The sequence below is a fragment of the Lygodium microphyllum genome, chromosome 16, assembly GCF_053477565.2.
Source record: "Lygodium microphyllum isolate KBCC chromosome 16, Lygodium_microphyllum_v1.1.10, whole genome shotgun sequence".
Classification (NCBI taxonomy): Eukaryota; Viridiplantae; Streptophyta; class Polypodiopsida; order Schizaeales; family Lygodiaceae; genus Lygodium; species Lygodium microphyllum.
The window spans coordinates 139976905-140001319 of record NC_141150.1 but is presented as its reverse complement, the minus strand read 5'-3'; the positions used below and the strand labels follow the sequence as shown (position 1 = coordinate 140001319).

The following is a 24415-nucleotide window of genomic DNA, read 5'->3' as shown; positions in this document are numbered from 1 at the left end:
CATTTGCCATTTTATGGACACTGCCTGACTACCTGCAAACCAGTAAGTCAACTTGACAAACTTCAGCTCGCAACTGTATGTGACAATTTTCTGCAATTAATTGCAGAAAAAATACAGGGTATTTCGACCCTCTAGCAGACCCAGAACAGTCCACAACAAGTGGGATACACTGTTAAGCAAAACAGTCAAGACAAATGCAATGTAGTTACTTCAATTGAAACTCTTTCAACCTCACTGCCAGGGTACAGACATGCAGTCTGAAAACTGTAATTCTGGGAGTGACCAGTAGTGATTTCAACCCCAAAACTGAGTAATATACATGTCATACATGTCCAAGCCTTCATAGATGGCTGCTAGTACATGTGTCAAGCCATACATAGGCATAAAAACACACAACAGTACATAACCAGCAAATACGAATGTTGTAAATACATTCCAGGTTCCAGACAGCCAATGCACTGGCAACAGGGATTCATTTCAGTCCCAATGAACCATAAGACATTTCGCATCACTTCAGTCTCCAATGCACAAGCATTTGTCAGTCACAAACCAAGCCTTCAAGTACTTGTATGGCTAATGAACTCAACTAGTTCTTGTAAGAACTAGAGTAACTAATGAGTGCTTTATGTCTGCAATTTTTGACAGTTTTCAGCCTGTCACAAACTCTCAGATCAGGCCACCAAAAGCTCCAAATTTACCAAGAAAAATGACATGTCTTCTGCCAAGCATCACATGCTACATTCAAGCTCAGTGTACATGCCAAATAGCATCCAAATCTCAGACCATACAAGTGTAAAATGTCCCTGTACTTTCAATGACTGTTCAGCCCGATCTATTCAGACCTATGCAACTATATGTCAGCTCACACATGAGCTCCCACAGGGGCAATAGCAAGGTAAGAACCTTCCTTGGTATGCATCCAGCCTGTATTCCACTTGACACGTGCTTTGCATCTTAAATCCCAGCCAACAATGGCAGCCTTTTGATAAGTGCAGCCCAGACAAACAGTTTAGCTTGTAGATGACCAAATGAGCATTTGGAGACCCCCAAGCAAGCACACAAGATGCCAAGTATGTGCTGAATTAAATCTGTCCACTTCAGTAGTCAATGCAGCCCCATTTTGGGCATCAAGAACCAGGCGCAACCTGTCAGCAACTTGTTTTTACATGTGCAATAGGGCTGGTCATTAAAGCTCACTCAAATCAAGCTCTAATGCTTGATTATTATCCCCTCTAGAAGGCTCAAATGGTTAAGTATGTTGCTTCTGCAGTTGTTCCACTCCTGAAGGACAGGCGCATTCCAGCAGACCACGTGTTTAGCAGCTCTGAAATTTCGTTTTTCTTCAGCTACCTATGTTGCTTCAGCCAACCATGTTGTTTCAAGTACATAACTAGCATTCATAAAGTGCTTGATGGTCTTCATTTAGCACAGTAATGCTGCCCCAAATCCACGTTTCTTCCATCAGACGCAACCCTGTCATGCTGCGCTTTCTTCCAGGCCACGTTTGTTTTAAACGACTGCTGGTTTTTAGTGTTGATACTCATTTGCATAGGCTTCAAGACTTACCACTAACCTTACTTGAGAAGCCTTTCTAGATAAAGACCAGAAAGAAGTCCTTCATGCTTCCAGCTATGGTTGTCAAGGCCACAGGACAGATCTCTTCACCACTGCAGATGACAGTTGACTCCTTTCCTCTGACTTCAGCTCCTGCAAGTCCAATGCCACACTTCTAGGCACATAGTCTTTGCCGATTCATGGCTCTGATACCATGTTCAAATTCATGGAGACAGAAAGATATCATAACCAGAGTGAAGCAGCATGCTTCCTCTCACACACTTCATCATTCATTCAACACTGTATAGTGAAAGTACAACCTAAGGTCATAAGACCATTCACACCAGGAGTAGCACCGACTTATTTAATGTACCTGACTAAGATAGCTAGACTAGCTGTGTCCAGCTCATGTCGGTCAAACACACATGAGAGAGCTTGATATTCTAACATTATATGCAGACCACATAGTCCTCATCTCCAGTACCCCCGAGGTATTATAGTGCCATATGGATGCACTACAGGCCTTTTGTCACGACAAGGACCTTATAGCAAACCTGGGGAAAACCAAGGTCATGATATTTAACACCTCTACCCAATGGATCCGGCGATCAGTACCCCCTTTCACATATGGCGTAGAAACAATGGAAGTGGTCCAGAGATACGCCTATTTGGGGATAACATTCTTAGGGCCGAGCTTTACTCTGAGGAAAGCAACAGAAGATGGACTAACACGAGGCTATGCAGCCCTAGGGTCAATGGAGAGCCAGTGTGCCCGCATACAGCTCCAGGAGCATCGGAAGCTATGGCTCTTGGACACCTTGGTCATGCTAGTACTTTTGTATGGGGTTCCCATATGGGGATCGAGTCTCTACCACACAAGGAGCAGCACACAGGACCAACCATTGCCCAAGGGGGAGGCCGTCTATAGGGGATGGGAGCAGATGGAACAACCCTTGGTTCTTATGATATCACATATGATCCAGAGTAAGCCCTTCGTGCCACATGAGATCATCAGAGCAGAGATGGGGGCACCGCCCATAGTAGCAGAGGCTCTCTTCCAGATAGTGACCTTCCTGCACTGACTCTGGGATGCACACATTTGGGTTCCCCATTCGGGTTCATTATTCGAATATCCTCATTCGGGTTCATTATTCGCCTAAGCTACATGGATGCACACATATCTCATGGAGTACGATGCACCATTGGACAGATCCACACATCCTCACACAAGCTGCGGATCGAGACAGGTAGGTATAGTACAAACCCCCTCCCCCCAGAAGACAGGATTTGCCAGCTCTGCCAGCTTGAACCATAGATAGAGAAACACTACATATGCAGATGTCTCGTGTACTATGAGATCAGAGGGCGATTCCATTGCCTGTTCAGAGAGGGATTTGGGTCACTTTCCAAGGTGATGGACTTCCAGAATCAGCGGGCTTTTCCTATTGGAGCTACAACGCTACAGAGATCACCTCCTACAAACCTCGGAGTGGAGACAAGGAGCCGCCCACCAATGCACAATCACAGAGTTCTACCAAGCACCGACTATCCTCTCCACCATAGAGGCCCCACTAGCCCACCTAGCCTCCCCCGCCACCGGGGCCCACCCTTGACATAGCCATCACAAGATGTAGAATCCGTCGCCCACGTCCAGCTGGCCCCCGCCCTTGTAGGAGGCACATGTTGCGGATACAAAGGATACTACAATGCCACCAGGGGACCATACCCCACCGCTTTAGTCTCTCCATGTTAGATAGACTCGTGAGAAATATTCTGGGATGATCACGCTCCATGAGCGGTTCCACACTGTATCTGGCATGTATATCACTTTCGTACCTATTAGCTATGTGCTCCTTTTTGGTTTTTCTTCCACTTAGCCTATCGTAGCATTAGATGATAGCTTTATTGAGACTTGGGAAATCCCCAAACTCCCTGGATGTAAAAATCTTTTTGGTCTCATAGGCCGATTTGGCCTTTCGAAGATGTTAATATAACTTTCTTTCTTGTTTCTTTCTCTTTCTGTATTCGTATTTTTTCTTGCGTTGCGAACTCTCACATGGTAGCATTGCCTAACTGAGAGCACCTCTTATCAGAGGAGAACCCCAACCATCTAGCACTACTTGCATTTGCTGCAAACACAATCTTTTGGAGCTTAGATGGCCATATATGGAGTGTTCCCACCTTGCGCCTTTCCTAGGCGGCATTATCTAGAGGCAGCGTGGAGCTTGCATTTTGATCAGATGGCATCTTTTGGGGCAAGGTGGTTGCATTGGTGTTTGCATTTTATCAAGGCGACAACAATTACTGGCCAGCCCTTTTCTTTTGGCTGGGGCTCTATAAAAGCAGCCCCGCTTGTACCTCAATCTCCACCCTCAACCTTCAAGCTTTCCTCCTCAAGCTTCAAACCTTGGGCACCTGTTGCTCAAGCCTCAAGCTCACCCCCACCACCTCTTTCTCTTCATCTTCGTCTTCCTTATTCTTGTTCTTCCTTTTCCTTTAAAGTTTCTCCTTCTCCTTCCATCCATACATATGTCTATTCTCCTTGCTCTACCCAAAGAAGACGAGGAGCTCTGATGGTTCTTGTAATATAATATGTAACATTTTTGATTAATTTTATCAATTTTCTTTTTTGACCTTGAAGGTGCTAAGATAGGTACATTACATCCACTCCCCCTTAGAGAAATCGAGATGTCCTCATCTCGAGAAAAACTAGTTTTAGGTTCTAAGACCTGTGGGTTAGGACCCACTATGCTTCCACTACGTATTCTAATTAAATACAATTGTGCAGACCTAATTAATTCTAAGTTTATTACAAAATACTAGCTCAAGAGTTGTTACATCAATAGATAGTATCAAAACAAGATATAAGTTATAGTAGACCCTAGTACTGGAGCTATACCCCTTGTTGTACTTAAGTTGCTCTTTCCATGGACTGTGCAGGGTTGGGTCTTCCTCTTTCGGCTGTTCAAGATGAGCTCTTACTGAGGCTGCCTGGTCATTTTTACGGAGGCATGCTATTTTGGGGGTGGTGTCATATTGGCGGCCACTTTTGGGACAGTTGGTTTGTTTTTGGAGGCCAACGGCTAGTATATATATATATATAGCCCACATAAGCCAAAAGTGGCTTGTTTTTTGAGGCCACTTTTGGTCAATTTTTGCTAATGTGGGATATATATAGTAGCCCCTCTCCTTATTCCCACAAAATTCTTGTAGATTTTAGTACCCCAGTCTCTGTCTCCTCTCCGACATTGATGTTGCCATTCATCTCAGCCCGATTTGGTACCCTCACTGACGCTTTGGGTTGTGTGCAGGAACTAGTCCACATCATTGTATTCATCTCCAGTGCAACATTTGTTTCTTTATTTTCTGCTCTCTCTCTCTCTCTCTCTCTCTCTCTCTCTCTCTATCTCTGTATTCGTGTTCTTTCTTCCATTGCGCACTCTCACAAAACTAACTCGGCCATAACACAAGAAAATTAGCTCAGCTATGTACATAATGGAAGAGTCTTCAACAAAACTTGGCTCTTTACGTTTAGTCTTTGCATTCCATTTCACTGAGATGATGATAAAGCCTCCCCTATAACTCTTCAAGCAAACGGCTTCATCGTTGGTCATTCATGAGCCCAACCAATAAACTTACAGCAAAATACAAAATACAAGTGTTCAATGCCATATCAAGGACCCAATCAGCTGCATGTGAGATGGGAGGCTAAACAGCTCATCGCACCTGGGGTTTTGGATGTGAGGGATTATCCCAACTGTGACCGAGATGATGGCGGCTTGCTTTATCAAGATGAAGGTGCTGAAGAGGAACTTCAGATACGGCTGAATGAGGATGAGCCCGCATTCTTGAGAGGACAAACCCGGTACTCTATTGATGTGGCCCTTGTAAAAGATTGTAAAAATCCCAAATGGCTCTTTGCAAAGGGCTGTGATGACTCACTCTGCCTTGGCAAAAGAGAGAAGAGAGCTTCGAGAGCAACAACAGAGGACTATGCTGGACTCCATCCCCAAAGATTTGAATTGACCTTGGGTGGATCCAATGCCAGAGTCAGGGGAGAGGTGTTTGGTACAGGAGCTTTGTGGTGTTGGCCTTTCTACCTACGATATCCTTGAGTGGAAGAAGGATGTGTTTGGAAAGGAACCCACTTTTGGTCAGAGATCAAAGCTTTCAATTCAAGAACAGAGACAGAGTCTCCCCATATATAAGTTAAAGGATGAACTGATCAAAGTAGTTCACGACAATCAAGTGCTAGCGGAGACTGAGGAGAGAGGTTCAGGTAAGACAACACAGGTCATGCAGTACCTTGCGAAAGCAAGGTACACAGCCAGAGGAAAAATTGGGTGCACCCAACCTCAAAGAGTTGCAGCAATGTCTGTTGCCAAGAGAGTAGCTGAAGAGTTTGGTTGCAAACTAGGGGAGGAGGTAGGATATGCCATCAGGTTTGACGATTGTATAGGACCTGAGACAGTAATAGAGTACATGACAGATGGTATGCTCTTTAGAGAGGTATTTGTTGATGAAAATCTTTCAGCTTATTTTGTGATCATGCTTGATGAGGCACATGAAAGGACGATACATACTGATGTGTTGTTTGGGCTATTAAAATGGTCGGTTAGTCGGCAACTTGACGCGTCTAATTGTTACATCAGCAACAGTGGATGCTGAAAAGTTTTCAGGTTAATTTTTGAGCTGCAACAGTCCTGCAGAATCATCTGACTGAACCAGATGGGGATATACTGTTGTTCTTATCTGGCCAAGAAGAGATTGACACAGCCTGCCAGATTCCATATGAAAGGATGAAAGGGCTGGGCCCAGACGTTCCTGAGCTAATCATTCTCCTTGTCTATAATGCCCTCCCCAGTGAGTTGCAGACAAGAATTTTTGAGCCAGCTCCTCCGGCAACAAGGAAAGTGGTAGTAGCCACCAACATTGCTGAAGCCTTGTTGACAATTGATGGCATTTGTTGTGTAGTTGACCCAGGATTTTCAAAACAGAATGTCTACAATCCCAAGCTTGGTTTAGACTCCCTTGTCATGACACCCATTTCCCAAAGAGGTGACTTGATGGCTATCATTTTATTCTCAAAGAGGTGATGACTTTGCTTCTAGGCAGCATGATCTGGTGGCTGCAAAATTAATCCAGGAGAGGAGTTACTCGAAACGATCATTGCAGTGTTGTTATCCTATTGTTGTCAGTAACTAGACAGGGGTAGTGCCAATGCTTTGGTGTTGATAGCAGCATTCTTTCCCTTCCATGGCAGGGGTAGAGACAAGGACAGGGACAGGGACAGGGACAGGGACGGGGATAGGAATACCAAATGGAATGATTAGAAACATGACCACCATGATAGTTATGATAGGGCTGCTAAAGATCATTATAAGAACCATGACAAAAATGATGAGTTGGAGAGAGAGGAGATCGAGGCTTTAAGGGTGCCCCTAAAGAGGTAGAGCTTTTTGCTTTGTACCATGGCAGGGTTTCTAGAGTCATGGATAATGGCTGCTTCGTACAACTCTCCAACTTTCATGCACGCAAAAAGGGTATTGTCCATGTTTCTCAAATTGCTTCGAGAATGATAGCTGATGCAAGACATGTGGTCAAACGAGATCAAGAAGTTTGGGTAAAGGTTGTTTCTATGACTAGGAAGGAACTTAGTGGATGTGACCCCCTAGCGAGACCTGATGGCGTCATGGAGGTGGTAAGAGGATGATGGTGGAGTATGGCAGGGCGGGGGACTGACGCACGCGATAGGGCCGAGGGGAGATGCCGGGCGGGGCCGAGGGCCGAGGGCAAGGGCCCAGGGCTGAAGGCAGGGGCCGAGGAAGATGGCAACGCCGAGGGCCGAAGGTAGGGGCCGAGGGCTGAGGACACGGGGGCCGAAGGGCAGGGGCCGAGGGCCGAGGCTGACGGGACCAAGGGCCGAAAGGGAGGGCCGAGGGCCGAGAGGTCGCAGGGCTCGGATGGGGCAAGAGGTGATGGGTCAATGCGTGTGGAGTAGGGCCGACGGTGACGGGTCGGAGGGGAAACGAATCGGCACGCATCCCATGGCCGACCTGATCTGCTGACCTGTCCGACCTGATCTGCCATATGGCAGCTGATGTGGCACTGATGACGTGGCTGCTGACGTGGCACCTGCACAGTCGCCTGCTGACGTAGCAACACATCTGCTTCGCACACTTTAACACTCTCGAATGGCTGCCTGGCTGGAAAATACATATGCACACAGCCTGAATGAGGAAAATGCATGTCCAGGGGATGATCTCTAACAATAACCCAAGTGTCTAGTGATCAAGTATTTCATCTAGATCCAAGAACCATGTCATTTGGACACATACTTCTCAAGTTATGGCCAAAGGAGTGGTTATGGGACACTTGGACAGTAAGCTTGACAGGGAATTATTTGATGACCTTGTGCAAATGCGGAAAGGGATTGAACAATGCTCTCTTAAGGTTGACAAGTTTGTTGCTGAGGCTACTTCACTTTTTGAGAAGTTTTCTCTTACAACTTCCCATGATCCCAATTCAACATGGCAAGCGGATCAGCAAGTTCCAATGCAAACTCCTACTTATGGGCATCACAATTGGGACTCATCTTTTTATGGTTATAAACATGAAGACTATCATGGGCAGCTTGTGCAAGTGGACATGGACATTCATCTTTTACAGTGCTGAGCTACCGGAGTACTTCATCAAGAGCTTGCTCACCACCATCCATGATGTCCTCCTCCCAAAGAAAGCCAGCAAGGATGAGCTCTCAAGTATAATAATAACAGAGGAAGATGATAATGGTTCTTCTCAACGCTCATTAAAATGGATGAGCTCTCCAAAGAGATGGGAGGCCTTTTCAAGTAACAGAGTAGATGGGATGCAACTTTTACTAGCTTTTATATTTGGTGACATCTTAGCTATCTAAACTTTAGTGCAAGTTGATAAGAAACATGGAAAGTTAGGAACACAAGACATATATAATCAAAATAACAATAATACATTGCGAAAAATTCAAACTTCTATTATATTGTGATTTTAAAAAATATTTGGAATATCTAACTAGCTTTAATTTAAAAAAACCCATAGAAGTTTTAATTATCAAAGGTGGCCCCATAATCTCATATAAACATCCACTGAAAATAAGCAAAATAAAGAGAATATGTAATATGTATATGCAATGTAATATATTATGTAATATGTATGCGCAATGTGCATATGCCATGCAGTCTTGTAGATTATATTGAATATTCTACCTATATACACCCATATGAACCTTTTTTTTAAAGGTATAGGTACATCATACATGCATACATATGTGTACATCAGGGAGGGGGAGAGCGAGACCTTGTCCATTGTCGAGACTTGGCGTGCTGCGCAGATGAAGTACCAGAGGCTCGAAAAGGTCACCGTGGTGAGACCTTTTTTGACGTGGCAGGCAAACTACAGTTCAACTAGGAGAGGCCCGATAACGGTGGGGAAATTCCGTGTTTCACCATTTCACAGTTCACAAGCAAAGGATGCCTATTACAGAACAGACATGGAAAAAGAGATGCAATGGAGATGAGACGAGCTTACCTCATGTGCGTCAGATTGGAAAATGGTGCACCCTTTCTAACTGTGCAGTTAAACTGGCTGCGCTTGCCTGGTACGTCATGTGCATGTGCAGAGGGTATGATGACGTTCACCACGAACAGCTCGTTTTTGGACTGTTACTCTTTTGGGCGCTTCTCTGTGGTCAAACATCTTTCCCATTTTGGTCAAAGATATCTGAAATGATGTCACTAGGCCCGCAGCACCTCTCCATGTCACGGTGCAAGAAGTGTAACATCTCACTATGTTTTGAACCAGCTCTTGTTGTTGCTAGTCAATTCTTAGGATAGCTCAAGAGTCCCTTGCAAGTAATCTCTTAGGCACTTTAAGGCACTTTAGTCCACTCACCAAGCTAAAGATGGGTCATTTAGTATCTTTGAGTTTGCGAGGTTGCACATAGGTGCAAGATCTAGAGAGAGAGAGAGAGAGAGAGAGAGAGAGAGAACTATGGGAAATAAGATTGTTAACTCATTGGCTCTTTTATATATCTGTGTGGCATGCTAGGTTGTTTTGCTATTGGGTATTTGAGAAGAAGCCCTAGATTCAACTTCATTTGGTTAGGCACCTCTTTCATGATATGCCCTTCCTTCCTTTTTTCTTAAAACTGCTGCAAATATCATAATAATTTGGGTACTACCCACGCAATGCTAAACCCCCCCGCCCACCCTCCCCCCCTATAACGAGTCTATCGTTGTATGTAGATAACCCCTTCAGAGCTTCAAGCCCGGGGTTATTTGTGTGTTTTGTCTTGGATTTTTAGCCCTATGATGTAAGATCATGGATGTATTTTACCTTGAGGTCTATGCCCTTGGGGTGTTTTAATAGAAAATGATAATCTTCTGTGGTAAAAAAAACGGTCGCGTGCTTCTTCACAAAAAATACACATCTTGCATGCAAAGCAATGATGGCATCAACATTCCCTACAATATTCACAAAAGAGGGATAAAATATTTCCATCTACATTGTGCCAGACGTATGTGTGTGTGGGTATGCTACTCCCATTACAAATCCATAGACCGATACACACTACCATGCCAATGAAACACACTCCCACACATTTGTTCAAACTCCCATAGTAAATATCCCCATACTCTTTGCACGTGTACCTCACTTTTACATTACATTACACTCTAAAACATACATGGACCACAGGGATACCCTTGCTAAGTAGTCTTACCTCAAAACCATCTTCCATCATATATCCAAATTTTGAGCATAACTTTTTAGATATCTTGCATAATTTAAGCAACCTTTATTCCTAGCTCAAACACTCAAGCAAATTTGAGCTAGGCTCAAGTCAAGAATCCAAGCTTACATGGTTGTAAAACCAAAAAAATGGAGAGATTGCGATTTTGTGGCCATATTAAAAGTTACAATGGATAGATGGATGCACCTACTTTCCTTTAGTTGAAGGATTTCTTCAATTTCATCAACCTTGGGAGCATCTTCCATAGTAGGTCCAGCAAACTTTCCCACAAAAGGGCATTGCAAACTAGCACGAAACACATTACGTATCCTTCGATGGGTTCTTGGAAAGGAGTGGGGGAGGGGGTGTGCCATGTCCTGGGGTGGTGTGGGGTTTTTTAGGGTTGGGTGGAGCGGGCTTTTTGGGAAGGGAGAGAGGGTGTGTGCCATGTCATGGGGGAGTGGGTTTTTTGGGGTTGGGTGGAGCGAGGTCTTTGGGAAGAGAGGGAGAGGTGTGCCATGTCATGGGAGAGCGAGGTTTTTTGGGGTCGAGCGAAGCGGTGTTTTTTGAGAGGGGGAAGGGAGATGACATGCCATGTTGTGGTGGGAGAGCGGGGTTTTTTGGGGTTGGATGCAATGGGGTTTTTTGAGGAGGGGGGTGTGCCATATCATGGGGCGTTGAGGGGTTTTTTGGGATTAGGTGGAGCGGGATTTGGGAAGGGAGAGAGGGTGTATGTCCTCTCTTCACAAAAAGGTTAAACTCGTTTGTTAACCTTATTTTTCCTATCCCTTTCCTATTGCTTTTCCTCAATCACATTTGGATCATATGTGCTGCATCTACCCCACCAATTGGTAAACTACCTCCATTGACCTCAACGAAGAATTGTACATCCTTGGTCTTCTTATTTCCAACCATGATAAAGCTATGCAAGTGTAGGTGAAGGAGAGTAATCATATCTTTTTTGAACTCGCTAAAAGAAGGCATGCTTGATATTCCTGTACATAATATCAACCTTCTCATCTGGTTTCATAATGGCATATATCAACCCATTTATGTGTGCCTCTAATGATCCAGACAGCTTCGTCCCTTTCCCACCAAAGACAAGCCTTATCCATAGATCTAACAACCTAATAAGTTTACCTTTTGAAAGCTGGAATCTTTCTTGAGTCACTAAAGTGGCCCTCAGTGTCTTCTCTTGAGTCTGAATTTCTGAAAGCGAGGTACCTGTCTCTCTCTCTCTCTCTCTCTCTCTCTCTCTCTCGCTCTCTCTCTCTCTCTCTCTCTCTCTCTCTCTCTCTCTCTCTCTCTCTCTCTCTGAATCTGAAAACGAGGTACTTTTGTAGGCTATATTTGACGAGATTGATAGGATTTTTGCCTACGACAGTCTGAAAACAAGGTAGCTGTAACCTCTCTCTGTCTCGTCCCTCTCTCTGTGTTTTAATTTTGAACGAAACCTCTTAAAGTTTCTCTGTAATTTTGAGTTTGTTTTTGTTGTGGTTTAATTGCATTGAGTATGCATTTCGTCTTGAAGCCCCAATCTGCGTTTATGCTATGCCCCAATCTGTGTTTCTGTCATTCTTGAAGCCCCAGTTGTCTCGGACTTGAAGCGATAACCTTGGGATTGGGAGCTGTAGCCAAATGAACACCTGTCTTCAGGAAGCCGCTTGCCATTCTAGCACACCCCCTCCACCCCTCCTTCCTAAGAACCCCGCTCCATCCAACCCCAAAAGACCCCGATCCCCCACCACAACATGGCACGTCATTGCCCCCCCCCTGGTGGCCCCTTCAAAAAATCCCACTTCGCCCAACCCCAAAAAACCCCTCCCCCACGATATGGCACACACACTCTCTCTCTTCTAAACACTATGGCACAACACCAAAAAACCCACTCTCCCACGACATGGCACACCTCCTCCCCTTCCCAAAAACCCCGCTCCACACAACCCCAAAAAACCCCATGTTACAACACGGCATGTCACACCACTCTCCTCCTTTCCAAAAACCCCGCTCCACTGAACCACAAAAAACCCCACTCCCCCATGACAACATAGCACATCGTCCCCGCCTCACGCCTTCAAAAAACACCTCGCTTCGCCTGAGCCCAAAAACCCTGCTCTCACATGACATGGCACACCTCCCCCCTATTCCCAAAGACCTCACTCCACCCAACCCCAAAAAACCCACTCCACCACCACATGGTACACAGCCTCTCTCCCTTCCCAAAAACCCTACTCCACCAAATCCCAAAAAATCCCACACCGCCCCACGATATGGCACACCCCCTCCCCCCCTTCCCAAGAACCCCGCTTTATCCAACCCCAAAAAACCCTGCTCCCCCACCACAATATGACACATTGTTCCCCCCGCCCCTTCCAAAAACCACACTTCGCCCAACCCCAAAAAACCCCCCTTTTCCACGATATGGCACACATACCCTTTCTTTCAAAAACAATGGCATAACCCCTACACCCAACCTCCGCCCTGCCACGACATGGCATACACACACATGCATCCATCTCTCCTCCCAACTCTCTTTTCTCAAAAACCCCGCTCCACCCATCCCTAAAAAAACCCACTCTCCCATGACATAGTATACCTCCCCTTTCTTCCTAAGAACCCCACTCCACCCAACCCCAAAAAACCTCACATCGTGTCATGACATGGCACACAACCCTCCCCTCCCTCCCCAAAACCTCAATCTACCTAGCCCCAAAAAACCCCACACCACCCCACGACGTAGCACAGCCCCTCCCCCCCGCTCCCCCAATATAACATGGCATGTCGCCCCCCACCCCCTTAAAAAACCCCGCTTTTCCCATCCCCAAAAAGTCCCACTCCGGCATGATATGGCACACACACTCTCTCTCCCAAAAATCGTGGCACAACCCCTACACCCAACCTCCACAGAGCCATGACATGGCACACACACACACACACACACACACACACACACACACACACACATCCCTCTCTTCTCCCAACACTCTTTTCTAAAAAACCCAGCTCCACCAAACCCCAAAAAAAGCCACTCTTCTACAACATGGCACACCTCCCCCCTCTTCCAATCCCCCCACCACAACATGGCATATCGTCGTCCCCTCCCCCCTTCAAAAAACCCCGCTTCGCCCAACACCAAAAAACCCCACTCCCCCACGATATGGCATATGCGCCCTCTCTTCAAAAAACCACAAACCCCTACACCTAACCTCCACTCCGCCATGACATGGCACACACACACACATATCCCTCTCTCCTCCCAACTCTCTTTTCTCAAAAAGCCCGCTCCACCCAACTCGAAAAAAACCCACTTTCCCACGACATGGCACACCTCCCCCCTCTTCCCAAGAACCCCGCTCCACCCAACCCCAAAAAACCCCACACTGCACCACGACATGACACACCACCCCCCTCCTTCCCGACAACCCCGCTGCACCCAGCCCCAAAATACCCCCACTCCCCCACCACAACATGGCACGTCGTTCCCCCTTCAAAAAACCCTACTTCGTCCAACCCCAAAAAACCCACTCCCCCACGATATGGCACACACACCCTCTCCCAAAAACCGTTGCACAACCCCTACACCTAATCTCCACTCTACCACGGCATCATGCACACACACACATACCCCTCTGTCCCCCTAACTCTCTTTTTTCAAAAACCTCGCTCCACCCAACCCTTTGAGAACTCCACTCCACCCAACCCCAAAAAAGCGATTCCCCCATGACATGGCACACACCCTCTCTCTCTTTTCAAAAATCTCAGTCCACAAAACCCCAAAAAGCCCCACACCACCCCACGACATGGCACACCCCATCCCCTCCCTTCCCAAGAACCCCACTCCATCCAACCCCAAAAGACCAATCTCCCCTACCACAACAAGGCACATAGTCCCCCCTTTCAAAAAACCCCGCTTCGCCCAACCCCAAAAAACCCGACTCCCCAAGATATGGCACGCACACCCTCTCTCCCAATAACTCCGGCATAACCCTTACACCCGACCTCCACTCTGCCACGACGTTGCACACACGGACGCAAATCCCTCTCTCCTCCCAACTCTCTTTTCTCCAAAATCCCACTCCACCCAATGCCAAAAAACCCACTCTCCCAAGACATGGCACACCTCCCCCCCCTCTTCCCAAGAACCCTGCTCCACCCAAACCCAAAAAACCCCACATCACACCACGATACGGCACACCACCCCCCTTCCTTCCCAAAAACCCCACTCAACCCAACCCCAAAAAACTCCACTCCCGCACCACAACATGGCACATCGTCCCTCCCCTTCAAAAAACCCCACAACGCTCTATGACATGGCACACCCCCCTCCTTCCCAAAAACCTTGCTCCATCCAACACCAAAAAACCCCACTCTCCCACCACAATAGGGCACGTCGTCCCCCCTCTCAAAAAACTCCACTTCGCCCGATCCCAAGAAACCTCACTCTCCCACGATATGGCACACGTCCCACCCTCTTCCCAAATACCCCGCTCCACCCAAGCCCAAAAAACCCACTCCCCCATGACATGGCACACACCATCTCTCCCTTCTCAAAAACCTCACTCCTCCCAACCCAAAAAAATCCCACACCGCTCCATGACATGGCACACCCCCTCTCACCCTCCTTCCCAAGAACCTTGCTTCATCCAACCCCACAAGACTACACACAACCTCCACTCTGCTACGACATGGCACACAAACACATACATCCCTCTCCCCTGCCAACTCTCTTTTCTCAAAAACCCAGCTCCACCCAACCCCAAAAAACCCCACTCTCCCACAACATGGCACACCTCTCCCCCTCTTTCCAAAAACCCCGCTGTCATGGCGCTTCGCGGCCACGCATGGAAATCCTCGATGAACCACTGCAAATTTTAAATTCTTTTGTGTGTGTGATTGATATGTTTGTTGTGTGATTCATCTTAATTTTTTGTAATCTCGAGTAGTACTCGAGCTGCATGTATTTAGTGTGAGGATTCCGTGTGAATGCGTGTCTTTGCATGTGTATAAAACCCAAGATGAAGAAACCCGGACATTGCGCGTGCATGTATGCATTAATATTCAATTCCGTGTACTAGAGCAAACTATCCTAGTCATGATTGGAGCCGTGATGCGAGCCGAGCCAAAGACTGCAAGATAAATCCAAAATCCCGAAGATAGATGGACTAAGTGCGCGAGAACATGAGCTAACCGAAGCTAGTTCATAAGGAGAGTGTGAATCTGGTTAAGTGTACAAAGAGAAGAAGCTTCTACAAGCTTCTTAAAGAAGCTTAAATAAAAGAAAAGCAACGAACGCCAACGTTCTGGATGGCCATGATCGACGTCACCTCGCAGTGTGTTTTTTTTCTGCGCGATTGTCGCACAGACATACTCGTTTACTGCGCGTTGCAGGTCAGCAGAACAACGTTGAAGCTACGTCAAAAAGCCTTATGCATTATAAGCTTATAAACAAAGCTTTTGGATTTTTTAGCTATATTAAAGCTTTAAGGCTTTTGTTCACATGAGAAAGCACAAACGCAGAGAGAACCATGACAGCATCAAAATCTATAAATTAGAGAGAAGAAGGTTGAGCCTGGTCTGGGCAGATTGAGTTTGAGCAGAGTGTTGCTGTGATACGCAGCAGCAAGAGTTCCAAGAGGCACACCACCCCCTCCTCCTTCCCAAAAATCCCGCTCCACCCAACCAGAAAAAACCCCACTCCCCCACCACAACATGGCACGCTGTTTCCCCCCAAACCACCTTTCAAAAAACCTCGCTTCGCCAAACCCCAAAAAACCCCACTCCCCCATGATATGGCATACACATCCTCTTCCAAAAATCACAGCACAACCCCTACACCCAACCTCCAACAACCTCCACTCCGCCACGATATCACACACACCCTCTCTCCCCCAACTCTTATTTTTAAAAAATCTTGCTCCACCCAACCCCAAAAAACCCACTCCCCATGACATGGCACACACCCTCTCTCCCTTCCGAAAAACCCTACTCCACCCAATCCCAAAAAACCCCACAACGACCCACGACATGGGACACCCTTCCCCCCTCCTTCCCAAAAGCCCTGTTCCATCCAATCCTAAAAACCCCTACTCTCCCACCACAACATGGCACGTCGTCCCCCCTCCTCAAAAAACCCCGCTTTGCCACCCTAAAAGAACTTGCTCTCCCACAACATGGCACACCTCCCCTCTCTTTCCAAAGACCCCGCTCTACCTAACCCCAAAAACTCCACTCCCCTACGACATGCACACACCCTCTCTTCCTTCCCACAAACCCCGCTCCACCCAACCCCAAAAAATCCCACACCCCCCCACGATATGGCACACCCCCTTCCCCGCCCTTCTTCCCAAGAACCCCGCTCCCCCACCACAACATGGCATGTCGTTCCCCTCGCTCCTCCTCAAAAAGCCCCGCTTTGTCGGACCCCAAAAAAACCCACTCCCCCACGATATGGCACACACACCGTCTCTCCCAAAAACCGCGGGACAACCCGTACACCCAACCTCCACTCCGCCACGACATGGCACACACACATACACATCCCTCTCTCCTCCCAACTCTCTTTTCTCAAAAACCCCACTCCACCCAACCCCAAGAAACCCACTCTCCTACGACATGGCACACCTGCCCGCTCTTCCCAAGAACCCCGCTCCACCCAACTCCAAAAAACCCCACACTGTGCCACGACATGACACACGACCCCCCCTCCTTTCCAAAAACCCTACTCCACCCAACTCAAAAAACCCCACTTCCATACCACAACATGGACGTCGCCCTCCCCTCCCCCCAAAAAAAACCGCGCTTCGCCCAACCCCAAAAAACCCCACTCCCCCACGATATGGTACACATATCCTCTCTCAAAAACCGCGGTACAACCCCTACACCCAACCTCCACTCTGCCCATGGCATCACACACACAAACATCTCTCTCTCCCCCTGGTTTACCATCATCGCTTGAGTTTGAGCCTTAGTCTCAGTCAGATGATATTAGGAGCTCTTCATTCCCCTACTAACTCTTGAGACATAAAATGCAAGCCGAAGCCTCATCAAAGATCACATCCCTATCTTTTATTGATCTTTTGTGTCTTCGGATTGTAGAGCCCATAACCTTTAGTGGTCCTACTTAGCTCCTCGATCTTTCATGTCTTTGGGTCGTAAAACTCATAACCTTTCGTGGTCTTGCTATAGCCCATGAAGATAAGCTTCCTCAGCTTGGAGTGGAGTTTGTTTCGTCTCTTCTACTTGTCCACATGGACAAGCATCACATGAAAACGTTTGGGCTATGTTCACATTGGCAAGGGTAGCTCGTGGCTTGGTCAGACTACATTAAATGCATAATCGCAGTTGGCATGGGGGTAATTGCTTTCACCTAAGATTGTGAAGGCATCGGCTCTGAAGGAGAATGCCAAGTTGGTGAAAGTGGCTACTCTTGATGGGAATGGTTTTTCTAGGTGGAGGTTTTCCCCTACCCCTACCGCATCGAGGCTGTTTCCTATTCATAGGTAGAAAAAACCTCAGGTTGAGAAATCAGTGGCATCGCTTGATGGGGCAGAATCATTGAAGTCATTGCATGAAAAGATGGACGTCCTTTTCTTTTTGTGTGTCTTTTAAAAAAACTAATCCTAATGGCCATTATTTCTATTGGCAACCATTCTATATGATCCATGGCTCTTCTATTCCATTGATTGAACCCTCTCTTCTATTGCTACATCAAACAAGTCTACAACTTGGAAGCAAAAAATGTGGCCTTGAAAGACTCACTTTCGAAAGTACATGTGTACTTCAAGCTAAGTGTACAAGTGACTAAAACTAATAAGAAGATTGAACAATATCACAATATAACAATAGAATACTAGAACAAAACAAAAAACTCTAAAACTGTAGAATATCTCAAGGCCGTATTTGAAGCTTTCTTCTGCTCTAGAAATCATAGGAGAAGGTTCAAAGTTCAGTATCATGATTCATTTTGCAACACTACCATCTCTACCAAGAATACCCAAGTTTTTTTGTACATTTTCAAACAAACAATAAAAAATGCTTATCTAAGTTTATAAAGGTGAGCTCAAGACACAGGAGCAGAGACAACTATTTACTTAGCAAGTTTGAGTACTTTGGCATTGCTCTCGCTCCACATAATATTCTAAAAATACTAATAGAAGCATTAGGGCAAGGATATACAAGGCTTCAAAAAAGTCTATTAGAGTAGTGAGAATAGAAGGACTGGTGTGGCTTGTCCTTCTACTCCTGACGGTCTTCTTCTTCTTCTTCTTCTTCTTCTTCTTCTTCTTCTTCTTCTTCTTCTTCTTCCTTTACTCCATGATCTTCTTCTTCTTTTACAGCTTTCTGGCATGGCAGAACTTCTGAGTGTGTCCGGTCCTTTTGCAGAAGTCACAAAATAGCTGGTCCTTTTTGCCTTTGTTCCTGTTATTGACATACAACAGTTGTTCATCTTTTGCAAAATCTTCTTTGCCTTTAATCTTCTTTTCTTCTTCTAACAAATAGGCTTTAATGTCAACCAATTTAGGGTTTGGCATGTTGATTAAAGTGGTTGAAACATTATCATAATTTGGAGGTAAACTTTTTAGTAAAACACCAATACAATATCTTCATCCATTTTCAGATTTATTCATGCTGCAAGCTGGGTTAGAAGACTTTTCATTACTTTAGATGAGATGCCAAGGATATATACTGAAGATAGTGAATCCCCATCACTATCATCATGATGCTAGTGTGACGTCGTGCTGATTTCTGATTTTTCTCTCCTGGTTAGTGATTTCAGCACCTAAGAAGATGTGTATGCACCTTGATATGACCACAAGCTCACCCCTTAGGGAAGATGGTGATGTCTCGGTAGCAGAACCATGCAACCAGCCAATAGAATTCACTATAAGGCAGTAAACTTTACTTCAGCATTACACATGTGAACAAATCAGCAAAGAACAAAAGTTCAGCCATGGGAGCTAGAATGCTCCTACCCAAGAACCAAGAGATAGATTTGCCCCAAAGGTTGGTTCCCCTTGTAGTATTTCTTTCTCCCTTTTAAGAGCAGTGCTTAGATTGGGATGTCCAGCAATGAATTAGGGATTACAAGGTGGATTATTAGTAGTGATTCCTTCTCAAGATAATGAGCAATCCTCACCACTATAAACTCCAGTCGTTGCTACAACAAACCAGTTTTCAATCAGCCAATGATCTCACTGTTTTGTCTCTTCAAACATTCTAACTTTGCTTATCAGCGCTTTGCCTTAAGTTGCTTTGAGAAACTATGGCAATTGTGTGCAAAAAACCTCTCCTGTAAGCTCTAGCACAAATTTTCATCTTTACATGCGATGCTCTTGTCCATGTGGACAAGTAGAAGAGACAAAGCAAACTCCACTCCAAGTTGAGGAAGCTTATCTTCATGGGCTATAGTAGGACCACAAAATTTTATGAGCTATATGACCCAAAGACACGAAAGATCGAGGAGGTAAGCAGGACCACGAAAGGTTAGACCCCACTCCGCCCAACCCCAAAAAACCCCACATTGCGCCACGACATGGCACACCATCCCCCTCCCTCCCAAAAACCCCGCTTCACCTAACCCCAAAAAACCTCAGTCCCCTATCACAACATGGCACGTCGTTCCCCCCTTTCAAAAAACCTTGCTTCGCACAACCCCCCAAAACTTATCTTACTCCTCCACGATATGGCACACACACCCTCTCCTAAAAACCGCGGTGGAATCGCTACACCCAATCTACACTTTGCAAAGGCACCACACAATTACACACACAACCCTCTCTTCCCTTAACACTCTTTTAAAATCCCCGCTCCACCCAACCCCAAAAAATCCGATCCCCCATGACATGGCACAGGCTCTCTCTCCCTTTCCAAAAACCTTTCACCACCCAACCACAAAAAACCCCACACTGCCCCACGACATGGCACACCCTCTCCCCCCCCTTCCCAAGAATCTCGCTCCATCCAACCCCAAAAGACCTCGCTTTCCCACCACCATATGGCACATTGTCCCACCTGCCCCCGCTAAAAAAACTTGCTTCGCCCAACCCCAAAAAACCCCACTCCCCCACAATGTGGCACACACACCCTCTCTCCCAAAAACCGCAGCACAACCTCTATACCCAACCTCCACTCCGCCACGACATGGTGCACACACACACACACACACACACACACACACACACACATCCATGTCTCCTCCCAACTCTCTTTTCTAAAAAACACCGCTTCTTTCTACGTAAAAAAACCCACTCTCCTAGGAGGATATGCACACCTTCCCCCCTCTTCCCAAGAACCCCGCTCCACCCAAACACAAAAAACCTCACACTGCGCCACGACATGGCCCACCGCCCCCCTCGTTCCCAAAAAGCCCCACTCCACCCAATCCCCAAAAACCCCACTCCCATACCAAAACATGGCACGTCGTCCCAACTTCAAAAAATCCTGCTTCACCCAACCCCAAAAACCCCACTCCCCCACGATATGGCACACACACCCTCTCCCAAAATCGGCAGCACAACCCCTACACCCAACCTCAAAATAAGTAGATGATGGTAATGAAGAAAAAACGATACTGGACCTAATGATTCTTAACTACTGTATAATCTTGCAAATGATAGAATGAGGGAGGCTAATTTACTAGATCCAAGAGCGTGTGCTCTGATACCATGTTATACTTTTAGGTATCCACACAAGTTGAGCTCGACAACATGGCTATGGCGGATGATAACAAAGTGTGCTCATGGTGTGTGGATGAAAGAAATGTGTATGTCTGGAGAGAAAAGAAAGAAAGATGGACACAAGCTAAATGAAAAGTAGAAGAATGATAATCATATTGATCTAATGTGTCTTGTTATAAAGAGAATGAGCCTCTTATATAGGCTGATACAAGAATCTTTTGCTAACCTCATTGATGACCTCACAACACATAAAGTAGGTTCACCTAACATTCTCTCATGGGTGTAAATACATCTCCCTTTCTCCACCAAACACAGGGGCATTCACATGAGCCTAGTTGAAAAGCCTATTTATAAGAGGATGGAGCGGGGTTCTTAGGGAAGTTGTGCCATGTCGTGGGAGAGTGGGTTTTTTTGGGGTTGGGTGGAGCGCGGTTTTTGAGAAAAGAGAGTTGGGAGGAGAGAGGGATGTGTATATATGCCATGTTGTGGTGGAGTAGAGGTTGGGTATAGGGGTTGTGCCGCGGTTTTTGGGAGAGAGGGTGCGTGTGCCATATCATGGGGGAGTGGGGTTTTTTGGGGTTGGGCGAAGCAGGTTTTTTTAGCGGGGGCGGGTGGGACAATGTGCCATATGGTGGTGGGAAAGCGAGGTCTTTTGGGGTTGGATGGAGTGAGATTCGTGGGAAGGGAGGGAAGAGGGTGTGCCATGTCGTGGGGCAGTGTGGGGTTTTTTGTGGTTGGGTGGTGAAAGGTTTTTGGAAAGGGAGAGAGAGCCTGTGCCATGTCATGGGGGATCGGATTTTTTGGGGTTGGGTGGAGCGGGGATTTTAAAAGAGTGTTAAGGGAAGAGAGGGTTGTGTGTGTAATTGTGTGGTGACTTTGCAGAGTGGAGGTTGGGTGTAGCGATTCCACCGTGGTTTTTAGGAGAGGGTGTGTGTGCCATATCGTGGAGGAGTAAGGTAAGTTTTGAGGGGTTGTGCGAAGCAAGGTTTTTTGAAAGGGGGGAACGACGTGCCATGTTGTGATAGGGGACTAAGGTTTTTTGGGGTTAGGTGAAGCGGGGTTTTTGGGAGGGAGGGGGGTGGTGTGCCATGTCGCGGCACAATGTGGGGTTTTTTGGGGTTGGGCGGAGTGGGGTTCTTTGGGGTTGGATGGAACGGGGTTTTTGGGAAGGGAGAGAGGGTGTGTGCCATGTTGTGGAGGAGTGGGTTTCTTGGGGTTGGGTGGAGTGGGGTCTAACCTTTCGTGGTCCTGCTTACCTCCTCGATCTTTCGTGTCTTTGGGTCATATAGCTCATAAAATTTTGTGGTCCTACAATAGCCCATGAAGATAAGCTTCCTCAACTTGGAGTGGAGTTTGCTTTGTCTCTTCTACTTGTCCACATGGACAAGAGCATCGCATGCAAAGATTAAAATTTGTGCTAGATTTGGGCCATGTTCACATTGGGAGGGGCATGTCTTGGCCTAGTCAGACTGCATTAAATGCAGTTGTCAAGGTTGGTCGGCCAGTTTTAGGCATTATTGCCTATTTATATTATTAGCAAAGATTTGTATCATGCACAATCATCCCCTACCTGAGAGCCTCAATTTGAGTAAGACGAGAACATTACACCCTCTCTCCCGAAAACCGTGGCATAACCCCTACACCCAACCTCCACTCTGCCACGACATGGTACACATGCACACTCATCCCTCTCTCCTCCCAACTCCCTTTTCTCGAAAACCCTACTCCACCCTACCCCAAAAAAACCCACTCTCCCACGACATGGCACATCCCCCCTCCTTTCCAAGATCCCCGCTCCACTCAACCCTAAAAATCCTCAGACCATCATGGTTGGAAACAAGAAGACCAACAACCCTAAAAATCCCAACAACGCTGCTCCATCCAACCCCAAAAAACCCCGCTTCCCCACCACAACATGGCCACTGCACAAAGGGAATTAGAGAAGACTCAAAGGGCCACTTTAGTGACCCAAGAAAGGCTCCATCCTTCAAAAGGTAAACCTATTAGGTTGTTAGATCTATGGATAAGGCCTGTCTTTGGTGGGAAAGGGCGGAAGCTGTCTGGATCATTAGAGGCACACATAAATGGGTTGAGATATGCCATTATGAAACCAGATGAGAAGGTTGATATTATGTACAAGAATATCAAGCATGCCTTATGCTAGCTAGTTGAAAAAGCGTATGATTACTCTCCTTCACCTACACTTGCATAGCTTTATCATGGTTGGAAACAAGAAGACCAAGGATGTACATTTCTTTGTTGAGCTTAATGGAGGTAGTTCACCAGTTTGGTGGGAGAAGACGCAGCACATATGATCCAAATGTAATTGAGAAAACGCAGCAGGAAAGGGATAGGAAAAATAAGATTAACAAATGAGTTTAACCTTTTTGTGAAGAGAGGGCACACACCCTCTCTCCCTTCTCAAACCCCGCTCCACCCAATCCCAAAAAACCCCACAACACCGTGCGATATGGCATACCCCCCTCCTCAAAAACCCCGTTGCATCCAACCCCACAAAACCCCGCTCTCCCACCACAACATGGCACGTTGTCTCCCTCCCCCCTCTCAAAAAACCCCGCTTCGCTCGATCCCTAAAAACCTTGCTCTCCCCCGACATGTCACACCTCCCCCCCTCTTCCCAAAGACCTCACTCTACCCAACCCCAAAAAACCCACTCCCCCACGAGATGGCACACACCCTCTCTCCCTTCCCAAAAAGCCTGCTCCACCCAACCCCAAAAAACCCCACACCGCCCCACGATATGGCACACCCCTTCCCCCCCCTTCTTCCCAAGAACCCCGCTCCATCCAACCCCAAAAAACCCCCGCTCCCCCACCACAACATGGCCGCTACACAAAGGGAATCAGAGAAGATTGAGAGGGCCACTTTAATGACTCAAGAAAGACTCAAACTTTCAAAAGGTAAACCTATTAAGTTGTCAGATCTATGGATAAGGCCTGTCTTTGGTGGGAAAGGGCAGAAGCTGTCTGGATCATTAGAGGCATTTTTGCTTGCTTGGATTCCATGGGGTGCCTCACAAAGCTTCAATTTTTATTGTTGCGATTGTTAACAGTTTGGTTGAACTCATAAAGTAGCCCTTTTGGTGATCACTGTAAATGATATTGAGATAGTCAACTTGGAAAGAGTTGGTCTAGGCCAAACAGCCTTTGATATGACCATTGTCTTTAAGGATTTTAAGCGCGACGTTCTTAGGATTGATGCAATCCCTTCTGCATCACTTGATGGCATTAAGGAGTGGATGAACTCCATGAATATCAAGTATTATGACAACAGGATGAATCCACTACCAAAGGCTCTCAAACTATGAATAGAGAGGAAAAGAGTGGGACCCAAACAAACGGGACTGCACTTTACCATGGCAAGGAACAGGGGAAAGAACAAGGCAAACGATGATATC

At 46.5% G+C, this 24415-nt stretch overlaps 1 pseudogene; it reads left to right on the top strand.

The window, feature by feature from the left end:
- Positions 1 to 6650, top strand: part of LOC148023505 (putative pre-mRNA-splicing factor ATP-dependent RNA helicase DEAH5) — a 168436-nt pseudogene extending 161786 nt beyond the window's left edge.
- The last annotated feature ends 17765 nt before the right edge of the window (positions 6651 to 24415 follow it).